The sequence below is a fragment of the Humulus lupulus genome, chromosome 1 (assembly GCF_963169125.1).
Source record: "Humulus lupulus chromosome 1, drHumLupu1.1, whole genome shotgun sequence".
Taxonomy (NCBI): Eukaryota; Viridiplantae; Streptophyta; class Magnoliopsida; order Rosales; family Cannabaceae; genus Humulus; species Humulus lupulus.
In genome coordinates, this window is record NC_084793.1 from 67,974,821 (window position 1) to 67,982,817 (window position 7,997).

Sequence of the window (7,997 nt, forward strand, 5' to 3'; positions counted from 1 at the left end):
TTTTACAAAGGCAAAGTTCAAATTGAAAGGTATTATGTTTTATGCACTAATGTTGTTAGGGCTAGTAAAGAGAGGATTATATTTAACTAAGTGGGAGAATATTGTGATTGGTTAAATATAAGGTTAAGTGTGTTTCCATAATAAAGTGGTGCAAAATACTTAACAATTTCATATAATGGTGATGTAAAATTTGACTTTTTGTTGTTGGCATTTATAACTTATCCTTTTGGGTCTAAAATAATACAATGGGGTATCTAAGCATGTCCAAAAGGTTTGAGAACATTTGGAGGTGGTTAAGATCACTTTTGGACAAGTTTGACTAGCCTTGAGGTGACACGTGACGGGCCTGCTGGACTTCAGCAAGTGACGAATCGCTTGGTAGATGATGCAATGAAACATAGCAGGCGACATGTAACGCCCTGAATAGCCAAGACCGCTATACTATGTATTTATAAAGGTGCAGGACTTGGTAATCAAGTCATTTAGTTAAAAACGTGTCACATAAACCATTAATGTGCTAGGTTTAAAAGGTTTTGGTCTCAAAAGGGTATATTTCATAAAACTAAACATTCTTACACATGGGATCCCAAAAGAAATAGCGTTTAAAAGTCTGTTTACAAAATTTCCAGTGTACATACAACCACTAGCCTTTCTAAAGGAAAAATAGATGTTTATGTTTCTCCTATCCCTGTCTCCCCTCAACCGTGGCAGCTGAGCACCTGTTCATGTACATTCTGCTCCCAGAGCTCTCTAAATCAGGGCTGATCAAGCTTGCCCTTGCCTTTACCTGCACCATGAAGCACCCGTGAGCCAAGGCTCAGCAAGAAAGCGTAATATCACAACACAAGTACTGATAATAATCATAAACCCTTTAAGCATGTTTAAACATTTAGCAATCCCTAATAAACATATAACTCATTGGCATAAACATGAATTCACAAGCTAACAACTAGCCATTTCAGCACATCATATCCAACAATCAACCACAACAACTAGATTACACAATAAATAGGGTCGACACCCTTAGGTTGCACCCTCTGTTTACCCCACTGGCTCCGGCCCGCTTAAACTGAGCTCAGTGCATAATAAGCTGTCCTCAGCTACCAGCAGCCGAGCCGCGCCCTATGCGCTAGAGTAAACTCCGACACTCTTAGACCGTTTGTCTACTATTTACATGGCATAATACCATCCTTTATAAAGCATACAAGGCAGGGAACCCTTAGTCCCATTATGAATCCACAACCGGGTGCAGTTTTCTTACCTTTAATTTCCAACCGCTTCGATTAAGTGAAATGCCCCTTGATCACGATCCGTCTCCCGAGCCCTAGCTTTTACCTAGTCACAATCAAGATAAGGGATTCCATTACTATTCGAATAAAGGTTTCTGGGTGAAGTTCTAGCTTCCGGGACATCGAATTCCACCAAGCACGGTGGTGGAATTGATCCCGAGCACCCTAGGTTAGATTCCCGCGCTTAAAACTTTCAAACAATAAAAAATGCCCTTAAGGGCCGCGGCCCCTAAGACCTACACCGCAGCCCGCCCCCTAAAACAGAGGCTAGGCCTCTCTGACCATAGACACGCGACACGGCCCTGCCCTGTGGCGCCGCGGCGCTCCCCTACTGCAGAGCCTCCTTGGCTCTTTTTTGGCTTTGCAGGGCCGCAACACTCTAGAACAGAGCCGCGTCCCAGCCCTTCGTGCCCAGAAGATCCACCATTCCTAACATCCCAACCTTTCTCAAAACCACCCTAATTCAAAAACCCATTGATCACAAAACTATTAACATGATTCTAGCAACAAAATCCAGCAGAAACCTAGCTTAAAAACCCATTAAAATCTCATTTCAATTTCTAAAACTCACATCCCCAAGAACACTAAAACCAGTTATGCAAACTCATAATTTAAACTCTAAATTACGAATTGAAGCTGACCTTCTTTGATGAACCACTTCCTTAACAATTTATGAGCTAAAACCCAAGCTTTCAACCCTCAATTCTGCCCTTCAACACCCAAGTTCATAAACACTTCAAAACCCAACTTTAACATAAAATTTGAATCACCATGCTTCAAGCTTATATCTTACCTTAGTTCCTGACTGAATCCTTAGCTGAACACTAGACTAATCCTTCCAAACTCCATCCCAATCCACTGAATTCTCAGCTAAAATCCTTAAGTTCTAGTGGCTTTCTTGAGAGACATAAGAGAAGGAAGAAAGGAGCAAAAATGGTCGGTTTGGGTTTTTGTTCTACTGTTTTCTATTTTACTTAGTCTAACCTTAGTTAATTAAGTCAATCCCAAGGCTCGGGGTACCGGAAACGTCCCCAAGGGCAAAATGGTAAAATTCCCCAATATTCCCGCCTAAGCTTCCTAACCTCAAATATATCTCCAATTATTTATTTCCATAACCCAATAACCCAAATAGTCATCTAATACCCGAAATACCCCTTGACTTGCCGCAAGTCAAGTATTAAGCCCTGTTGTGACTTTCCCGTTAACTAGCTCCCTAGGATCGCCTCAAGTCGCATTCTGCAGAGTTACCCACATAATAATGTGGTTCTCACAAGTATAACATATAATTGCATTTACATTTATTTCACCATACAAGCATGCTTATCATATAATCACGTGTTAAATTAATAAATTCACACATAAGCCAATTATGCCCTCCCGGCACACTAACCAAGGCCCTTAAGCCATATTAGTGATTTTGGGTCGTTACACGACACGTCGCTTGCTATGTCCATACAAGTTATGTATTTTGCTTCTAAAATGTGTTTTAAAATTGTTTCACCCTATTGGTTGGACCCAATGTCGGTACCTAACTTAATTAAGGGATTTTTTATTTTGGTTTTTGAGACTTTGTTGCTTCTAACTCTCTCTCTCTCTCTAGCTCTTCAATACTCTCAGCTTTCTCCAATAAATTCATCAAGATTGCTTGATTTTAAAATTTCATAGGCTTGTTGTATCTCACTCCTTATTCCTTCATTGTAGAAACCTCAAGAACTTACTATTGATTTGGAATAAATGTTTTGGACAAAGATTCTCATCTTGTGCAAGCCTTTGTGTTATTGTTTTCCATTATTTTGTGTTATTTCTCTAAGTTTTTGTTGAACCTCATTGTTGAGTAAAAGCAATACCCCCAACATTGGCTGCTTTGGTTGTTACTTTGGTTAATTTGCCAGTTTGATAATGTAACATCCTGGGTAACCAAGACCGTTACACTGTGTGTTTAAAAATAGTGCGGGACTTGTTAATCAATTCGTTTAAACATAAACGTGTTTCTAAAGTCAACTGACAGGTTAGGGTTAAAAGATTTTGATCATAAAATGGTTGACTTTCATTAAAATGAGAGTTTGATACATGAGATCCCAAAAATAATGTTTACAAGGTGGTTACATCCCTCAAAAGTAAATACAACTACAACTAGCCTAAATGGCAAAATACAAAATTTTGACTCTAGTCCCTGTAAATACAAGGTGGTTGAGCAGTTGTCGATGTACACACCGCCCCCAAAGCTCTCCAACTCATGGCTAATCCAGCTTTCCCTTGCCTTTACCTGCACCACATAGCACCCGTGAGCCAAGGCTCAGCAAGAAAACTATATTCGACAAGCATAGATAACAACAGCAGAATACGAGTAACAAGCTAGGCAACAGTAACCGTTTAATCCATACATATAATTAAATCTCAATACAATTAATTAGGTGTCGGTGCCCTTAGGCCGAGCCCTCTAGTTATTTAGTTGATCCCGACTCGTTTAGGCCGAGCTACATTCAGTATGCATAACATCAACCCCAACTCCTTTAGGCTGGACTTTCACATCAAACATAGCACACATACAAGTTGTGAAGCACGCAATTGAAAGCAGCTAATCCTAAGGCGGGTATTAAACCTCGTTGTGACTATTCCACTAATCCGCTCACTAGGATCGCCTCGAGCTGAATACTACAAATATATTTCCACATAATAATGTGGTCTCAATCATTTGACGCATATAATCACATTTATACCCGCAACGGGCCAATATTACAAATATGCTCATATAAACAAGAACGGACCCACACACATATTTAATACTTATAATAATGCATATAAATATACTCATATTATCAAATAAGTCATGCGTGCCACGAAGTCCGCATTTAATCAATTAATCACACATATATCCAATTATGCTCTCCCAACACGCTAATCAAGCACTAAACCTTATTAGCATTTTTGGGGCGTTACAGATAAACAATCCAAAATAATAATAAAAAAAATCATTTGGATCAACCTCAGCAACCACACTAGCAAACTCATATGCAACTTCAAATGTAATCTCAACAACCTCAACCAGCCACACTTGTTATGATCATAATTGCTTTGTTTTTCACTTTCAACCGTTGCCACAACTTGAAGCTTTGATGGGAAGTGTCAGGTAAGACTTTTTTATCCCACTACATATGGGTTTTTACTTGGATATAAATATTATTGATTATAAACAAATGAACTAAAAAAAACAAATAGAGAAATAAATAATATATATTTGTATATAAATATTATAGTTCTTTTTTTTTTTTTTATAGATTTTGTTTCTGAGCTACTAGATAAATGTTTAAGCGATTGAGAAATTGCGCTTCTGTGTTATATTGTGTTTCTTGCATCAAAGGTTTTTTTTACGCGTTTCTTAAGCTTTATTTTTGAACTGGTGGATGCATTCATATTGATGGTGGTTTCCATGACCTTCATGACTTCAAACATGAGCTACTTAGCTTGTAATTTCAGGCCAACATTAACTAAATCACAAGTCCCATCAACTGTTGACATGATTTATTAATATATATATATAATTCTGGTGAATACCACTCTACAGAGTCTCATATATATATATATATATAGGAAAATTCTAGTATACGGGCAAGTGTTTTGTCCCCATAATATACAGACATTTTGTTGACCACAGATGTAAATGACTTCCAGAGGTATAGGTTAACTATTATGTAATTGCATGCACTAAATTAAATATGGTGTTGATAGAAAAATAACTTTAATTCCGGCAGAAATATAAAAAGTTTGTTCTCCACTTACAAAGCATAGAAATAAACTTGGTAAACATAAAATAAGCTAAACAATTCTCCTCTTAATCTACCATTCAACCTCAGGTGACCTTATTTTTTTTATTTTGAAGTACTAAATTTTCACTCAATCAAGTAACAAATGGTTTACAAATACTATTATCGTCTTACAGAGTAAGGCAAAGCTCCAAGAGTTGCACAATCTCATTAACGAGATAACCCAAAGATGGCAAACTAAGCCATTTACATTGATATAACAAAGTACCCAGGAACTAAGTCCCTCAATTCCTAACGCCTCAGGGCATATAGCCATACAAAAAAAAATCTGGATTATAAACCCTCAGTCCCACACAGGGAAAACAAAAAGAAAGTTCCACGTAGGGGAAACCATCAAGCATACATTGTAAACAACAACTCAAAGAAATAGCTAATTGTTGAAGCAACAATTTTTCCTTTCTATATTTGGAGGTATGAACCGACGATAGATGATGCTCTAATCCTGTTCCGGTGGTGAAGATTGCCTTTAATTCGTCGGGGATACCTGCAAGAAAGACACTCCGATGCCTAAGTCAGTAAAAACTTCGATCCCTTTGTTTGAATAAGAATCTCATATTTATAGAACAAAAATGTAAAGTGGTTAGTTGGTTCAACCAAACCCTTGACTGGTGGAGGAAAGATAACCAAATTTCCCTCCAAAATACGTTTATTTTAAATTATGTATTCGGAGGTCAGAGGCGCAGACTGCCTCTGACTCGTAGCTTCTGCCTTCGGAGCTTCTGCAGATCAAAACAATCCGTTTTGAATATTCGGTAAATGAGGAAAGAACTTTGGAACGAATATTTTGGGCCCAACAGATGCCCCCTGGCCCAAGCTTCGAACGGACGAGGCATGCTTATTTACTCGAACCTTGGGCCGACTCTTCAATGCCAATTTTTTTTCCCAAAGTCGCCATTCTCCATAGATCGAGGCAGTTCGTAGGTACACGATCATCCAATCTCCTGACAAGCTACATTTGAAATTTAATGCAAACACAATTACCGAGTGAAGCACCCAATTCAGGAATTTTACTTCTCATTTAACTAGTTCTAATTCAAAATAATTCTCATTCCAGAATTTTCAAACTTTACTCTAAACTTTCCAGAAAAGAACTCTGAGGGAAGAAACCCTAAAGATAACCATCCTTCTACTCTTACAGCAGTCATCTCAATCTTCTCGATCATGTCTTCACGTTCATCTCCTGAACCTATGGATCGCGATGGATATAACAATGCGTATGAACGCATACGCAAATCGTTCGATATTCCTGATAACGTCACGGTTCGGATGCTTTCGGATGCTGAACTTCGGGAATGGCGATTCAAGGATGTAGTCAAGCCCACTAAAATTGTTATGAGTCTGAGACACATCGAATGGCTTCGTTTTTCTCTTCCTGCTCTGTTGGTGCAAGTAATTTCAAACTCTGGAACTCACATTTCTCAATTTCTTCCGAACGCTATCCAATCCATAGTTGGCACTCAGATGATAGGAACTCTCAGGAATGTCGACATTCAGTCAGATGAAATATAAGCATGCTTCACTAAGTCGACGAACAAGGTGATAGAGGGAAAACCTTGGAAGACCTTTTATCTCTCTCCTAAAAAGGATCGGACGATCTTTACTGATTTTGACAGCTCCCACTAAAATTGGGATAAATACTTCTTCGCCGTTGGTGGAGCGTGGTATCCTGAATTTCTGCCTCAAGAAAATTTTCCTTTGGCCAGGGTGATCATAAAAGGTGAGTTATGTTTTTATTTTGTTCCTTATTGCTTTTAGTCTGAGTTAATCATATCTGGATGATTGCCTATTAATCTGACTCTGCGTATTACTGTTTTACTTCTTCGTATCAGATTTTTCATGGCCTCAGGTTATCATGAGTCCTGAACAACAAAGCATGTTGACAGAGAAGGGACTTCTGCATGAGTCCAAAGAGAACGCCATTAGCATCAGAGGTGTGATGAACCCCTACTGTATGCAAATTATGACCCGGCTCTGCTTCATGGATCGAGTCGACCCTGGGGCCATGCAGGTCAGGTCGCAGAAGGGCGACATGTCCCTAGGCAAAATTACAGCTATATGTGCGAAGCAGCTGGGAGATTTTTTGAAGAAGTCTCCCCCTGCTTCTTCAACTCTGTCGCTATCGAAGACCGAGTGTGAAAGGGTGTGCTTTGAGACCTTTGCTTCATGTACCAAGCGCCTAGGGATCCCAGAAAATAAAAAGAAAGAGGGCTCTGGCTCAGCTCCTGCTGCAGAATCATCTCCTGATAAGTCTGCTTTGGCATGCAGATCTTCTCGTATACATGGACGATCCTCTACGCCTTCTGACGCCCTCCAAATCCAGCCTCTTCAACCGATGCCTCTGCCTAAGGATGGCTTATGGAAGAGAAATACGCGCGAGGAGTCCTCTGACGAAGATTCAGACGATAGGAAGTGTATTTCGTCCAAGCTTCAGATCCCAAGGGGATCTACCTCTGCTGCTAAGGATTGTCCCCTTGCAATCCCCAAGCTTACTCCAGGGAAGTTACCAACTGGCCAGGCTCCAACGTTGTGCACGAAGCCTTGAGGGTCTGCCCCCGCTGGCTCTTTACCTGCATCGTCTTCTTCTTCGCATGTAGCTGGGTCCTCCTTGAAGGTAGGTCCAGAAGGAGCGGCGCATGCTGCGGCTGTATCTTCTACACTATCCAAACCATCAGAGGCAGCGACTGTAAATGGTGCGCAAGGTTGCCTACCAGTCGAGGCGAAGTCTCCTAGTGTCTGTATGAAGTCGTCAGAGGCGTTACCCTCTGCTTCTGCTTTAGCTGGGGGTTCTAACGCTGGCCGTAAGCATGGATCAGAGGGGAGACGCCCTTCTTCTGCCTCTCGCAAGAACTGACTTCTAGAGGATGCTTTCGGAGGTGGTTTTGAG